Source organism: Sinohyriopsis cumingii, chromosome 19 (genome assembly GCF_028554795.1).
Source record: "Sinohyriopsis cumingii isolate HCF-2022 chromosome 19, ASM2855479v2, whole genome shotgun sequence".
Classification (NCBI taxonomy): domain Eukaryota; kingdom Metazoa; phylum Mollusca; class Bivalvia; order Unionida; family Unionidae; genus Sinohyriopsis; species Sinohyriopsis cumingii.
The window spans coordinates 70,218,938-70,237,130 of NC_142979.1; the positions used below are offsets into that span (position 1 = coordinate 70,218,938).

The following is an 18,193-nucleotide window of genomic DNA, read 5'->3' on the forward strand; positions in this document are numbered from 1 at the left end:
GGCTAAGGTGAGGGGCTATCTCAAATGGTGTAGTTAGTCTGTACCTCAATAAAAATCACAGAGCGAAGTCGTTTCACTTTCCTAACAGAAGAGGACGAAGTTTACATTTTTTAGGCAACTTAGTCGTCCATTTAACCTGGTAGCACGACCCCCGAAATGCTTGAACTAAATCTTTCATCCTATGTTTAAACTAAACCTCTCATCGCATGCTTCACAGTTATATGACGTGTCGTTCAAATGCTAACTCAGAATGTCACTTTTTTGTTATTGTTATCTTTGTTTTTACCATAAAAACAAGATGCCTATAATTATACAAAAATATGTATGCCATCAATACACGTAGATAATTATATAAATGAGAAAGCGTTAGAATGAAGATATATTTAGAAGAGTAATAACAAACATGTACATATATATTGATAGGGAAATGGATTAGTAGAAAAAAGGTTGGAAAGAGCTAGATTTTTAAGTAAGACAGAGTGAGAGAGACTTTGGTTAAATACCTTGAATTGAAAAAATCAAACAACCAACAAGCAAACTGTGTTAATTTAATTTTAATCATGGTTTAATACATAATATTTTCCTTTATCTACATTTCCACATGATATACAGATTTAAGTATCCCGTCAAAAAACACAGCAAAGTAAAAATGTGTCCATTCAACAAAATATTCCATAAATACCAATCATTTCACTTTGCTTTTCCTCTGGGGTCAACTCATGTCTGTTTCTGCTTCCACATTAATAATTAGTATCGAGTCATCTTCCACATTAATAATTAGCATCTAGTCATCTTCCACATTAATAATCAGCATCTAGTCATCTTCCACATTAATAATTAGCATCTAGTCATCTTCCACATTAATAATTAGCATCTAGTCATCTTCCATATTAATAATTAGCGTCTAGTCATCTTCCACATTAATAATTAGCATCTAGTCAACTTCCACATTAATAATTAGCATCTAGTCATCTTCCACATTAATAATTAGCATCTAGTCATCTTCAAATCAGGAACATTCATCAAATTACTGACACAACGACTTTTGAAAATGATTTAAATGCATATAACCACTAAATAAAGTTAATGACATACAGCCTGGTAAGATTTCAAGGTATAAAATGGCAGAATATAAAACATTACAAATTAAACATGATCCCTTGTCATTAAAAGAGTTTGCACAGACTTACAGTAGCTTTTTATATATTTTTTACCAAGGAAGCAGACACTGAATAAAATATCATCGATTTTACTTGGACTTGCCCATGAGTAAGTGCCTTGCAAACTTGAGTTTACCCAAGGTGAAACTGAGCTTTTCCCAGGATTTGGGCAAGTGGATTTTTAAATCACTGAACATGTACTCTCTGAGGAAACAATTGTTCATATAACTTCAGAAATGAATGACTGTTTCTCAGGGATGAAACACCTGGTACATATTGAGACTTTTGACCTTCACCAAATATTGTATCACAATCTACACAGTTTATTGTTTTGCTGCAGTATGTATCTTCATGGGTACTTTCCAAATTCCAAAGACTAAACATCAGATCGCAACTATTAATACTTCAATTGTTTGTCTCCATTATGTTTCCACTTGTGCAATTTTCGATCTCCACTCTGACTAAACATTTCAGCATATACTTAATTTCCTCCAGTATGCATCATCCTGCAGATTATAAGAATTCCCCTCTGAGAAAATCTTACCTTTTATCACATGCTTTACACTTAAATGGTTTTCCTCCAGTATGAATCTTCATATGCTTTTCCTTGCTTGTTTTTAGTGCCTCTGTAAACATTTTATCACCCACTTTTATTAAACATTTTATCACAAACTTCACATTTTATGGTTGTCTCCAGTATGTGTCCTCCTATGTTGGTTTACATTTCCACTCTCAATTAACATTGTATCACATACTTCTTATTTAAATGTTTTTGAAATTGAAATGTTCACTCTCACTAAAGATTTAATCACATACTTATATGGTTTTTCTCCAGTATGAGCAGTTTTAAATTTCCCTACTGAATAAAGTTCACACTTAAATGGTTTTTATGAATCCTCATATAATTTACACTTACATTATATATTTTATCAAATACTTCACACTGATTAGTATGCATCTTCATGTGGAGCTTTTGACTTCCCCGCTGACTGAATATTTAATCATATATCCACATACAAATGGTTTCTCTACAGTATGTATCACTATGTGCACCTTTAGATATCCACTCCTACAAAACATCTCTTCATATACTTCACACTAAAATTGGTTTTCTCCAGTAAGAATGCCCATGTGTAACTTCTGACTTCCAAGTTTATTAAATATTTAATCACTTACTTCACACTTAGATAACTTTTCTACAGTATGCATCTTCATGTGCAGTCTATGCATACCACTGTGAATAAATGTTTTATTATACATTTCAGTTAAATTGTTTCTCTTCAGTATGTATCCTCATGTGCAGTTTAAATTTCCACTCTGAATAAACAGTTATAGCATACTTCACATTTAAATGGTTTTTCTTTATCATGCATCCTAATGTGCAGTTTTAAATCTGCACTCTGATTAAACATTTTATAACATACTCCGCACTGAAATGGCTTTTCTCCAGTATACATTCTCATGAGATGTTTTAATTTCCACTTGAACTAAACATATTTTCACACACTTCACACTTAAATGGCTTTTCTCCCAGCATGCCTCCTCGTGTGCGGTTTTTTTTTTTTTTGCACACCTCACACTTACATGGTTTTTCTCCCAGCATGCCTCCTCGTGTGCGGTTTTCATCGCACACCTCACACTTAAATGTTTTTTCTCCCAGCATGCCTCCTCATGTGCGGTTTTAAATGTCCAAAGTATCTCAACTGTATATCACACACGTCACACTTAAATGGCTTTTCTCCAGTATGTATCCTCATGTGTTGTTTTAGATTTCCACTCTCATTAAACAGTTTTGCACATACTTCACACTTAAATAGTTTTTCTCCAGTATGTATCCGCATGTGCAGTTTCAAAGTTCGACTCTCACTAAACAGTTTATCACACACTTCACACTTAAATGGTTTTTCTCCAGCGTGTATGATCATGTGCAGTTTTAATTTTCCTCTCTGAGTAAACATTTTATCACAAACTTCACACTTAAATGGTTTCTCTCCAGTATGCATCCTCGTGTGCCGGATTAAATTTCCACTCTGACTAAATAGTTTATCGCAAACTTCACACTTCAATGGTTTCTCTCCAGTATGAATCCTCATGTGCCGGTTTAAATTTCCACTCCGACTAAATAGTTTATCACACACTTCACACTTAAATGGTTTTTCTCCAGTATGGGTCATCATGTGCTGTATTAAATGTCCAATCCGACTAAACATGTTATCACACGTTTCACACTTAAATAGTTTATCTGCAGTATGCATCATTTTGTGCAGTTTTAAATGTTCTACTCCGACTAAACACAAGTTTACACGTCACATTTCAAATATTTTTGCTCCAGCATCTAGTAGTCTGTGGGGTTACTAGAAACACCAAAATACGCGTCGAAATACACACGTATTTACATGTTATCTTATAAGATGCTTCCCGATAAGGCCACAAACAGACGATATTCTGCCACTTTCACCCGTCTGATGGACAACCTGGCAGCACCAAAATTTACCATTTTAACAAGATACACTGAAGTAAAGTCAACTTTTAAATAAACATGTAGATACTAACAAAAAGCATGATTTGCATTCTGTTTATGCATGAATTTTCGTAAATATATTTTAAGATTGAATGAATTTATTTCAACTTCCAAACACAATATAACGTTAAAGTAAACGGCAAATCTGCCCGCTGACTACAAATATGGCGGCTGTTGACGTCATTCGGGAATTTTATATATAGGACTCACGGTACTAATTAAGTTCCCGTAGTAAACCTATGCAAACACCATGATATTAAAAATTCAATAACTTTTATTTTTGAGTGCTCATGATCAAACCTATATTTATCAGTATAGACGAAGCCTCGATGTCAGCTTCTGTGTAGAGGAATGGATATGAGCGGCGGCATTTGATATGAGCGGCAACATTTTTTGGATATGCATGTGTTTGAAACATGTGCTTTCAATTCCGCACCAAAGAGTCTGGTGCTAATTTTAGTAATGAGTGTTCCAAACTCAAGACTGTTAAAGGACTGAATTTCCATCAATAAATTAATGTCTCTCTTTTGTTTTTTTTTTTTTTTTTGTTTTTTTTTTTTTTTTTTTTTTTTTTCACTTACAACTGGAATAAGCTCCCAAAAGATTCTTTTTCCTACACATAACTTACATTAACCAATCCTGGTCAGCCTAACCCATATATACTCTATTTTCCAGTATGCTTCCCATTTTTCCATACCATTAGTACCGTGTTTCCTGTTTATAGCTAAATTTATATAATGGCGTCGTTGGGTCATACTTGATTCGACTCCTAATTTTCTTTGTAACGAACCCCTGTGAAAAAGACTGGTATGTGAGCTTGATTCGTCCAGGAACAGGTCAAAACGTACCCAAACTGAAACTTACCCAAGTCAAAACGTACCCAGATCGAAACGTACCCAAGCTAAAATTTACCCATGTTAAAACGTACCCAAATTAAAACGACATAATTTTAGTGTATTGTGTTTCATTTGACAGTGACCGGATTGGTGAGCAATGGAAATTGGCAGACGCAATGAAACTATTTTAATTTATGATCTAGCTCTAACGCACATTAAGAAATACACGTTTAATTTAAAAAGTATCATTTCAGTATTATTATGTTGTGTTTTCCTGTGGAAAACATTCTACCAACTGATCTAAACCATGATTGATGACTGCTTCAATAGCGTCTTTATTTGCGTTGTGTTCCATTTTTCCGTTTACTATTTTATTTTATTTCCATTGCTTTCTTTTTTTCCATTGATTATTTTTGTTACACCAGCTTAAATCATCAGTATACTTTACTTACTTTTGTTAAATACTAATGATTTTTAGGAGTATTATAACATATTTAGTGGCATTAAAATCCGTGTATTACTACAAACTTTAAGATTAATCAGATTATGTGAACTTGAAAAATTAAACACATGCAATCCACCGAAATCCAATTTAACGTACGGCAAAGATAATAATTATCATTACAAAAAATTCACTGGCCGACAATTTTCTTGCATTATGTGCTCTTGTATCTGTTTGTACAAAAGCCCTATAAAATTCAGTTATTACATTAATCAAATGTATCGTGTACTGATAAATGAACTGAAAAAACGTGCTGACTTACATGAAATCAATCACCTAAATACAGTTAAATTTATCCTGGACGGGTTTACAGTCAAAACATACCCAAACCAAAACGTACCCAAGTCAAAACGTACCCAAGTCAAAACTTACCCAGACTGAAATGTACCAAAGTCAGAACGTACTCAAGTCGAAATGTAACCAAGACAAAACATACCCAAAATTAAAACATGACCCACGCTCGCTTTAAACAATAATCATAATTTTAGTGTTTTCGGTTTCTTGACAGTGACAGGCCTGATGAGCAATGGAAATCGGCAGACGTATTGGTGCTACTTATCTTTTGATCTGGGCTCTGGAAGAGTCCATTTTTAGACGTCACTAATCCTTACAGGAACCGTCGTATGCCACGTATAAACAAGCAATTATGCATGATATGATGTTGTTGTTGTTGTTGTTGGTTTTAGCGCCATTTTTGAGCACACGATAGGCCAGTATTAATGGTGGAGGAAGAACCCGGGAAAACCCCAGAAAGAAGTAGTATGCTATCCCCCACCGGCTATTTGATATAAAATTTGTCCATTTCTACATTTGAAATGTAATGTAATTTTGCAAGTTTGCAAGAAATATTATGATATTAGCAAATGTATGAATATAAATCGATGCTATAGTTGGGGAAAAAATTGTATTGTCTTAATGGGAGAAAAAAAAAAACAACATACTTTTGGTCCAAGTAAAAAATAAACTGCTAGTCTCCGAGTACAATGATTACAAATATTTTTTTTCTTCTTTTCATTTTCACCTTTAATCTATGACTAAGACATGGACATTATGAACTGCAACTTCAGTATATTAGAATACTGTAATACATACAGAATAAACTAAATCTTTAGAACAAAAAGATCCGAAGAGAATGATATTACTCCGTTCTTGCAACTTTTACAATATTTAATTCCACCAATATTTTGTTCATTTCAGCAAGATCTTTCAAAACATAGCACTATTTCTTTATCCACACACATTATAAATTAGTGGGGCAATTTCGATTTGACTTCTGTTCATTTAATTTATCCTTCCATTCACCAGTCTCGATATCAATTGTATATCTATTGTATATGCCTTGTAGCTATATTCAAAGAAATTTATTATCATTTTTTTTAATCGAGTTCAATATAACATGCTCACTGGCTTGCCAACCAATAATTTGTTCTCATTATACATCCTTTAATTTTTTATTTTGTGTATGTATGTATGCATGTATGTATGTATGTATGTATGTATGTATATATATATATATATATATATATATATATATATATATATATATATATATATATATATATATATACCTTACGTGTTTCATTTAGATTCATGACTGTATATTTATAAAGGGGCATTTTTAAGCACATTACGTAACTTCCAATTAGTGGGTTGTGCTTCTTAATTGGATTACACATGTTAGTGTGGCCTTTTAACCTTGGAAGGTGTAGAAGAAATCTTGTTGACGAATTTGATTGGATTTGAGTCATCTCACTGGTTTACCCCTAGGAAAACTAGATCACCTAATTTCTGATTGGTTAGCTGGTAAAAGACTCGGCCTTGTTGACAAGTTATGATCTGGAAAATAATATTTGTCCCTCATCCTGTTTCTATTATTGCGTCTTATGTGTTTATATAAGGGATGTTTACTTAAGAATAAATTATTCCTGTCTAAGATATCATCTTTTGTGGAGTCATTTAGTTGTGTTCAGTTATTATTTGAGAGGATTTATTTATTTCCTTTATTCGTCGAAGTTCCAAGGTGCTCATACACATTAGGACTAGGTAAATATTTTCTAATTGCTGTCAGTTCATTTACAGACTTTTGGGTTTATATCATCGTAATACATACAAATTGTTAGCACATCAAACTAATACATTATATTGGCACATCAGAACCATAGCTCGCGCTTCATTAAGAACACCACTAGAATTCTTTAGGAATACTCGATACTTTTGGACTTCTGGTAGAACTTTTATTACCTTTTAGCATTTCATTCACCATATTGTAAATTATACTTAATTTTTCACTTTGCATTCTAAGAAAAGAAACTATTAATTGAATTTTAGATAACTTGTTGGATTTCGTATGTAATTGAAATATTGTTCAGTTGAAAGATACCTCCTAAAGGAGGAAACAATAAGGATGGAATGGAATACCTTGCTTGGTGAGGGTCAGAAAAATCTAATCAACATGCAGCCTAAAAAGTCAAATTTTATAGTAAAGTAACAATATAATTTTCATTTTGTTCAATAGCTCGCCCCGCACAATATCGCGAATAATATATGCGTCTAGAGCTCAGTGAATGTTCAGGCTAGCGTCATTAAATGTAGCCAAAGGTAACTCACTCGTTTCGCCCGCGAAGTAATTCTACACCCTTCGAATCGACATAGACCATCATACATCTCGTTCATGACATTCTAAAATAGATAAGTCTGTTTACAACAAAGTTTTTATTCTGCCATGTTCTGTTGAAGAGTCTATTTATTTATTAAGGAGTGATCAGTTTTCCTATTCATAACGTAGTTGTCACTCTTTGGTTTCCTTGCTGTACCAATTATGGACTCTTCCAGGACTCATGATGAACATGGCGGATTTAATGTACACAGACCAGTCTTTTTCAGCGTGCACGAGACGAATTCGTTACAGGGTTCCCACGCTACCGGGAAATCGGTAAAGAGTCGGGAGAAATGATAATTTTTTCTCGACGTGAAAAGTCCCTGAATTTTGCAAACATTGATGAGAGTCGGGGAAAACCCGGGAATTTTCCTCCACAACTTGACACCCGAAACAATTACGTAATCGAGTCGTAATTAAACTGATATCGAGTTAAATTTATCGAGTTCTTGGTAGTATATTAGGAGGTTGCAGTATGGATCATTTGGATTTATGTCAGTATGGATCATTTGGATTTATGTCATAAATATATTTTTGAGACAATCCAAACACACAGTGGATTAGATTCGTCTATAATAGACTTTTTGTTTCACAGACAGGTCGATATTAGTATTATTTTTTTTAAATGGAAGGTGTGAAAACCAGTCTAGCATCACAAGGGGCCAACATGGTGGCGTTAAAGCATAGCCGCTTAGCGGATGGGCTAGCAAACCTAAACGTTTTTAAATCGAGTTGTACCTGCATGAAATCGATATGAAAATTATTTATTTTCTCAGAAATTGCGAGTATTAAAATTGTTGTCTTTAATCTGCTGAAAGACGATGAAACTAATGCGTTGCTGAAATTTGAGCTGGCACTAGTGATTTCGATTGCTAGTCGCACGAGCACACATAATCTCACAACCATCATTTTCAAATATTGTAGAAAAAATATTAAATGAAATCTTATACTAGTTGTAATAAAAATACAAAAACGAAAGAGAACACTATTCTCTATATTTATTCCGAGACCAACTTCCCGAGATTTGTTGTATCACGAGACTTTCAGGTTGACATGTGCTCTCTCACACAGGAAGTATACGAAGCAGGGAACCAGACTAATCTGCTTGATGAATCAGACTGGCCAAGTTTCTTGTAGCTCTTCCCGAAATAAATATGTTGAGAATTACAATGATGTCCGGAATTTCTGCGCACCTAAGGTTTCCGTCAACAATACTGAAGCAAAACGCATACCCAATTCTACCAATTGACGAAAATAAAATACTGCAATGCTTACCATTGGAAAAGAGGCAATTGTCACCAGAATATTCTGTTCAAAATAATATTAATTTTGGACACACGGGATACCACCCCCGCGCTTTCATGAATCGCAAAATGTCGGCGTTTTCTGGGCATAGCTTTGAAAAGATGTAATGTTTATCCATCGTTCTAAAAATGAAATATGTTACTTTGGACTGTTTCTGGCTGCAGTTCAGTCGAGTAATTAGGTCATGTTTAAAGCTGGTTTTGTAAAATTCAACGTAACAATGCCAATAAATGGCAAGAGATACCAAGCAAACTAAACCGATTTTGTAAAACACATTAGTGAAGTTCATCATTTTGTAAAACAAATAAGCTGTCATGTGGAAGAGAAACATCAAACGAATAAGATGTAATATGTTTACAACGTCTTGTTTATGTGGAAAAATTACTAAAGAATTTAAAAACAGACTATATGTCGGGGAATTTCTTGAGAATCGGCAAGGTGACACACTGGGTAACAAAAGTTTTTATACGTGTGGGACAAGTTGCAAAACTGGAAACTTGGATTAAGATGCAGAATTGTTTTAAGGTATACATTTCTATCTTTTATATAATGTATTTATTTTTATGATTCTAAAACATACATAGGAAATATGATTTTCTGGGTTGTTCAAGAAAGTCATGGAATGGGTCTTCATGTTCACATTTAGAAATCACATTTTCATATGCATTTCGAGTCAAAATTTGAGATATTTTGTACAGTTTATGAATATCACTTTTCTTAATTAAAGTACGTTTGTACTTTCTTGATATTAAATGGATATTTGACCAAAACTATCATGTGATCCAATGTTTACGGAAATGACGTATCGTTGCGCAAAATTACCCGACGCGTAGATTTGGCCGTCATGGTGATATATGTTCTTTCTGGTTTTTACAAAAGGCATCAGAGTTTCATTTAATATAATTGAAATTTTGTACAACAACATTAAAAAGGAGTTTGTTGTTGATATCATGTGACTATTGGACTTCCGATGTCGTCGTTTGAGATTTGTGAAGTCATATGACTATTAACACAAATGGCGAGTACCTGGTCAGGTTTCATCTGTGCTGAGTTTCATCTAGTCTGTCAGCGGATTAAAGATATAACGATTATAATATTTGCCATTTCTGAGAAAAATAACTAGATTTCATGTAGGTATAAGTCGATATAACATAGTTTAAATTTACTAGGCCCGCTGGTACGCTATCTAAAGGTGGCGACAGATTCAAATTTTTTTAAAATGTAATTACTCTGAACCCACACACCATCCTAAATGTCCAAATGTGAAAAATGGGGGCTGGAATATTTGGAGGAAACCCGGATTAGAAAAAATTTGAGCTGAACTTTGGTGCGAAACAGTGAAATGTAGCTTGAAGCATTGGTTTCAGATCTTAAATAGAACGCAGGAGAAATGGGAAATTGTCGTTCCTTTTATTATATATTGAGAAACGACAAGAGCAAATGTATCAATGCAGGTTTGGGGACTGGTTTATTGAACTTGAAGAAGACAAGTTGATTTTACAGAAAAATCAGTCCTTATTTATATAACAATTTATAATTTTGAAGGTCTATTTTCAAAATTTAAATCAACCCTTTTGTACATGATGGAATTTTTAACCAAATCGTCGTAAGGAGTTTAGGTTGGTAATATAATCTTGCTTATATTTTATTGGCACATACATTCAGGGTTAAACATTTTTCGTTACAAGAGAAGATTCTAATACTTTTGCAATTATTGGGTATTTTATTTTCATTCTGCGATAGGAAATGTTAACTTTGCATAACATGCACATATATTGCTCTAAAATTCTTTAGAATTAAATGTTTGAAAGGAAACAAAATAATTTATACTCATTATCATTTCCACTTAGCAAATTAATGCAGGTCAGCAGACTAAAGTAAAGTTAGAATTTATATTCTTTACATTGAAATGGCTTTAAATGTCAATTTATGGGAAAATAGTCACATTAATTTCGTGTGACTCATTTTATGGTTTTGTACATGATCATCTTTCCTGACTTATATGTTTTTAGATTTAGAAAATGCATGTTTTATAATCCAAAATGTTATTTAATTCCGTTCAGTAATGGTCATATGTTAACCTTGAAAAATTTAATTTCATCCTGGAAAAATCTGGAAAAGACATGGAAATTTATATTTAGAAAAGCGTGGGAACCATGTCGTTAGTTTTAGATACATTTCGAGATGGTGATGTGAACATTCAGTGAGAAAGAGACACATATATCATTCTAGATGCTTTGCGGAACGAACTATAATATGCATTACCTTTCTGTTTTCCTGTCCTTGTCTAATGTACTGTTTATGCCCTATTGTTAGTTTCATTCTTTTTTGCAAGACATAATATGTGTCTTAGGATGCTTTCAACACTAAATTTGTCCGGTCGGGAATGGAAGTTTTATTCCTAGTTTAAGTATAAAAGTACATGAAATTACCAAAAAACGTACACAATTGTACTCTAATTCCAAGCATCTAAATATGGTAACGAATTTGATTTTGAGCAACATTCGGACGAACTCGGCTATTTCTGCGACACAAAATGACTGATTCGTCAGATTGACATCGAAGTTGCGAGTGATTTTGTGCAATAGTAATGTTGGAGCCAGCGCTTTCTTATTGTAATCCAGATTAACAACCAGAACAGAAGAGAAATATTCGACTACGACTGTGAATATGTCAGGTAGTCACCAGGTTGTAATGGGTACTTTATATAGCGACAAACAGTGCTTCATTAGGAGAGGTCATTCGTTTTAAAGATGTTGGAATTCATGTGGAATTTTAATCGGTCTCTCAACATGCCTAGCACATGCACTTGACTCTGTTAGTAAAAACGGGGAAATTAATTATAACACCCCCTAAACGGGAATGTGTATTTACTACACTTGGTATGGCTTTTATTCATAGTCTGTGCAGTTGTGCTTATTTCAAAATCAGCTTGGGTATGCGTGTTGTGACCATACTGTGCACTATTAAGCCTTCCAAACATGTGTTTTTTTGTAAGTGAATTAAATGCCACCAGCAAAACATGCGTACTTTTGTATAAGATTGTAGTATTCACTTAATTTTCCATAGGCTAATATGAAACGATATAAATTCTCATTTGGATGTTGTCATTATTTGGGTCACATACACTGATTCAACCTTTGGAAAATAATCGTTAGCTGCAGTACTTCATGTCACATGCATCTGGAATGAAACATTTGATCTATAAAAATAAAATATCGCTCAGTGATAAATAAATATTTACAAAACTGGTAAATGTGTTAGCACTGTGTAAGTGACCTAAGTCAGTTTAACTCCTACCATAACGTGAACATAGATTTCCCGTTGAGACAACCAAAATTTGTCACTGAACTATACTATACTAGATTATACATATAATGTTAAGCCATCCCTGCGGAATATGAATACAATATTGATAGAATATGAAGTGTTATACCACTTGTATGATTTCCAATGTATATTTGTCAAATTTAATTTGATCATGTTTTGCAAGTGACTTACATTGTACGTTTTTCAATATTATGAAATGAATTGTATTACACTGTGTTGAAAATTGATGTTCCTTAAAATAAAATAAAAAAACTTCTGATGTTTTATTTATCAGTGTTTAATAAGTTACCGGTGCTGTTATTTTGGTTCCCTTAGCCAAAACGTCAAGGCTGTGCACACACTATTCAGCTTATTTACACTGTGCTGTATACATTTTTACAGCTGTACGTTATTAACAAAACTAATTTAATTATGTAGAAGTACATGTAACTGGTTAAGGATCTTGTGTTTCCAAGATATCTCGTACACGACATAGTACATTAAACGTTTAGTAAATATGTTGTCGTGATTGCTTCTTAGAACATCTTCCTTCAGAAATGTTTTCTTCCGAAATCTAAATAAGATATAACAAGTGTAAGAGATAATATACAGGAGCTCAGATACAACACCTGCTTATCTTATCATTTCGGTGATATTATTTAATGGTCCAGTATTTATTAATTGATGGGCAAGTATTTTGCAGCACAAAACTTTTATCTTCTGTCATGTTACATGAGAAATTGCTGTAAACTAAATTACATTTTCTTAAAGGCTGTACAAGAAGGCTACCATTCCTTAAAGGATGCTCAATTAAATTACATTTCTCAAGCAGAAATTGAATAAAAAGATCATGATACACGTTGAACTTTAAATATTATGGGAAAAGACAAAGATATATCCATATGTAACATTGTATGGATACTACGTTTTGACATTATGTCATGTAAAATATAAATACTTAATTATAAATGTTTAAGTATGACAGCAACAGTCTTGAAATGCATGTAGAACAGCTGAAATAAATATCAAAACGTTAATCATTTGTCCTCCAAATATGATTATGTAGTTAGTTCTGTGATATACAGTCAATGTGTCAGTGCAGAAACTCATGTTTCCTTCTTGTGGTACTATTGGTCAAAGCCATTCTGTTGTAGGTTATAACAGGTAGATTATGTAGGTTTGAATGAAGGAATATATATTAAATCAGAGATAATTATATCAAAAATAAATAACACTTCAGCCCCCCCCCCCCTAATGAAAAACAAAGATTTATATATAAAGCTTTCTTTTTGCCACAGCCGATTTATACATCAGGTTAAAAAGAACTCATATAAATTACACGTGTACATTAAATGATACATTGTTATACACGGGAAAGTGCGTCTGTTATTCAATTATCTTTTACCTTGATGTGCCTGATGTCAAGATTATATTCCTGTAATAAAAAACTCTACCTTAGTAGTCTTTGATTTTTAATATTCATCTTGCCCATGAAAGTAAGGTGGTTGTGGTCACTAAATACAATAATCGAAGAAGGAGCTGAACTAAGGTAAACTTCAAAATGTTGTATATCAAAGCCAAACATTCCTTGGTTGAATAATGTTTTGGTGCTTCATTTAATTTCTTAGAAAAATAGCACACTGGATGATCAATACCATTTTCATCTTCTTGAATCAAAACTGCTCCAATCCCAACATCACTTGCATCAACAGACAGTTTAAAAGATTGGCTGAAATTTGGAGCTGAAAGTATTGGAGCGCTTTTAAGTGTGACTTTAAACTTGTCGAAAGCCTCAAACATTTTTCGGTCTAAAGGAACTTGTTTTTCTTACTCAATAAATTTGTCAGGGGTTCACCATTAATAGAAAAATTGGAGAAAAATAATTCGATAGTATCCGGCCGTACCCAAAAATGGCATCAGTTGTTTTTTATTAACTGGCACGGACAATTCAGAGATAGCCTTGGCCTCAGCATCTATAGGTTTAACATGTCCATGTCCCACGAAATGTAACACTAGCACGACAGAACTCACATTTAGATAAATTAATTGTCAAACATGCATCTGTGAGGCTGTCAAAGAATTTCCGAATTGTTGCTAAATGTTCTTTCCAGGTATCGTTGTAGATGATGACATCATCAATGTAAGCATCACAAATGTCTTGACCAGAAGTAATCATATTCGTGAGACGTTGAAATGTAATTGGCGACCCTTTCATCCCAAACGGAATTACTTTATATTGGTAAAGTCCAACAGGTGTCACGAATGCCGAAATTTTCTTTGCTCTTTCCGTTAGTGGAATCTGCCAAATCCTTTCAGAAGTTCAAATTTGGTGACATACTTGGCATTCCCGATATTATCAATACAGTCACGATTCGTGGTAATGGGAATGAATCTGTTTTTGTCACACTATTGACCTTCCTATAATCAGTACACATACAAAAGTTTTATCTGGTTTTGGAACAGCATGCATGGTGAACTCCAGTCACTTTTACTGGGCTTATAAAATCATTCTCCAGCAAATATTGAATTTCTTTTTTCAAGTATTCCTGTTTGAGAGGGTTTATCCTGTACGGGTGTTGTTGGACATGTTTATAATTTACAATTTCAAGGTCATGGAAAATTATGTTTGTCCTTGTAGGAACACCTGGAAATAAGTGCTCTTATTCAAATAATAGATGTTTAAGTTCATTTATTTCGTGCTATTGCAAATGTGAAATTTTCTGGTCCAGATCTTTCATAATTTCTGAATTCTGAATATTTGTCACTCCATTATCAGTAGAATCCGATGATATTCCTTCACTTAAATCTTCAATGAGTCGGACATGTACAACTAAATTAATTACATGTTTAACCTGGCCGTCTCTTTCAATATACTCTTTTAGCATGTTAATGTGACAGAATTGTTTTTGTTTACACCTTCCATGAGTATTTATGATGTAATTTAAATAAGTTTTTCCTGTCAACTGTGTAGGGACTATAATACTTGGCCTGAAGAAGATGTTGTGGTATTGGCAAGAGAGCCAGAACTCTATCACTAGGCTAAAAGCTCCTTTCCTTCAAGTTTGTATCATATCTTGACTTTCTTTTGGATTGAGCAGAGTGCTGATTTGCACTTGCGAGATCACAAGCCTTTAACAAGTTATATTTAAAATCAGAAACATAATCAAGAAAATTAATTGCAGAAACTTCATTATAAAGGAGTTTATCTTTCAATAACTTCAATGGTCCACGCACAGTTTGTCCAAAAACCAGTCCAAAGGGACTGAAACGTAAAGATTCTTGAACTGATTTCCTAACAGCAAGCGATACTAAATGAATGCCTTCATCCCAATCTTTACCCGTATTAAAACAATACGATCGAATCATATTTTTCAAAGTCTGATGGAGTCTTTCTAATGACCCTTGGCTCTCAGGGTGATAGAAGATTTGAATTTTTGAGTGCCTAATTTGTATATAACTTGCTGGAAAATTCCAGACATGAAATTTGAACCTTGATCAGACTGTACAGACATGGTAAGGCCAAACTGAGTAAATTACTTTATCAAATATTTTACTATTGTTTCAGAATTTATATTCCTCAAGGGAATTGCCTCTGGAAACCTTGTTGACGCACATATAATGGCCAACATGTATTGGTTATCTGAGTTGGTCTTAGGTAAGGAACCAGTACAATCTACCATAATTCTACTGAATGGTTGGTTAAAGGCAGGGCTATGTTTTAGATGAGCCTTGGTAATTTTCTGAATTGGTTTTCCTACAATTTGACAAGTATGACACGATCTACAGTATTTACCAACATCACATTCGCTTTTTGGCCTATAAAAGTGAGTTAAGATCTTGTGATAATTTGTATTGATCCCTAAATGACAAGCCAATATAGTTTCATGGGCCAAACTAAGTATTTCCTGTCTGTAAGGTTTTGGAACTACAACTTGATAGTTCACTGACCACTCGTCATCAGCGGGTACCTTGGGAGGTCTCCATTTTCTCATAAGAATTCTGTTTTTAATGAAATAAAAGACAGGAACTTCAGTAGCTTCAGTTTCACTAATGGCCTTCTGAAACAAACAGGAGATATCGGGATATTTGTCCTGTACAACGACAAGTGATTGTCGTTTATCACCCTGATCAGAATAAAGACAATGAGTCGTTCAAAGAGGATCACTGATTGATCCAAACAAGGAGTGAAAGTTACCTCATCAAAAGCCTGCCCAATTCATGTGTCCGCTAAAGGAATACTTTCCTTATCAACATCATTCTCAAGAGCTTTCTATATCATAGCTCTGGTAACTGCACAAGCTGAAAATACATCAGGGAATTCTCTTGAATTGGATCTACATTCTGATCTAAGCAAGGATGGGAGTTACAAGTGGATTAACCACAACCTTGTCTCCAGCTATATCGTTGCCTAGTAATAAATGAATGCCCTCAACGGGTAAAAACATAAACCGTTCCGACTGTCACAGGTCCTGCGACTAAATCTGATGACAAATTTACAGAGTGAAGAGGAACATTAAAAAACCTCTTTCTACTCCCTTAATAAGAACACTCTCATTAGAAGAAGACTTCTCAGAAAAAGGTAAAGTACCTGACAATAAAAGACTTTGAAAAACTCCTGTGTCCCTTACAGTTTTAATAGGGATATAATTGGCCGAATTACCCAAGAGTGATACTGAACCCTTCGATATAAATGCAGCATAATGCCCCATAATCAAGTCAACTGGGGTTTATTAGACCCAACAAATGTATTGCTTTCAATACATGACCGTGACGGTCTTGACTTCTTAGATATAAGAGCATTTGGAATAGGTCTGTCTTGATTGTGATGCCTATTTTTCAATTTGTAGCAATCAGAAAAAACATGTCCTTTTTCCTTACTATAGGTACACGTAGGAAGAGTTATGGATCTTGAATCAAGCTTTTCTGAAGTTTGATTTTAAGAAGTTGTGCCAGTTTGAGTTTTGGAAGGGCTTGTATATGGGTGAAATACATTTCTGCCAGAAGACTGTTAAGTAGAAGTCTTATTTACAAAAGGAACTTTATGAGTTAAAGAATACTCATCAGCAGCACAAGCAGCATTTTTCAAGGTTTCAATATGATGCTCGTCAAAATAAGACTCAATATCACTATGTACACAGTTTTTGATCGCTTCAAGTAATATAAGTTGTTTGAGACTTTCATAATCTTGTTCAACTTTCTTGGCTAATCACCATCTATCAAATAGCTGTTCTTTTTCTCTAGCAAATTCGACATGGGTCTGTCCAGCTTCTTTCCTATAGTTTCTGAATTTTGAGGATAAGCTTCAGGGACTCATATCCCTTTAAGATGCATTCTTTGACCGTATCATAGTCACCACTTTGTTGAACTGACAGTGAACGGTAAATATCACTAGCTTTACCAGTCAGTACACATTGTAATAATTGAGTCCAATACTCCCCTGGCCATTTCAAATTTTCAGCAACTTTTTCAAAATAAGGAAAATATTTGGCTAATCCTTTTTCTCTGAAAGAGAACACTAATCTAATATTCTTTGCAAGATCAAAACTTAAATTTGGATTTGAAGTATGAATATGCTTTTCACTTGCCAGTTCCATTTATTTCATTCTACATTGATATTTTCTCTCTTCCTTCTCTCTTTGCATTTGCATTTGCGTCTCGCTCTCACTTTTGCATTTGTTCCTTTTGTAACTGCATTTGTCGTTCTATCTCTCTTCCTTCCTTTATATAACTGTATTTGCATCTGTTTTTCTTTCTCCCTTTCCTGTCTCTCTCTCGTCTTTCTCAAATTGTAACTTTATTTGTTCTTTTTGTAATAACATTTGTTCTTTGTCTTTCTCCAATTTAAGTTGTTCTTTTTGTATTAACATTTGTTCATTTTTTTCTCCAATTTCATTTGTTCGTTTT

The 18,193-nt window shown here is 33.8% G+C and overlaps 1 long non-coding RNA gene across 1 annotated transcript; it reads right to left on the minus strand.

The window, feature by feature from the left end:
* Positions 1 to 538: 538 nt before the first annotated feature.
* Positions 539 to 6,210, minus strand: LOC149775919 (uncharacterized). Its single transcript, XR_016416516.1, has 2 exons — positions 2,794 to 6,210; positions 539 to 2,733 (listed from the first exon to the last, which is right to left on the minus strand). It is a non-coding gene; the product is annotated as an uncharacterized LOC149775919 (long non-coding RNA).
* Positions 6,211 to 18,193: the final 11,983 nt, after the last annotated feature.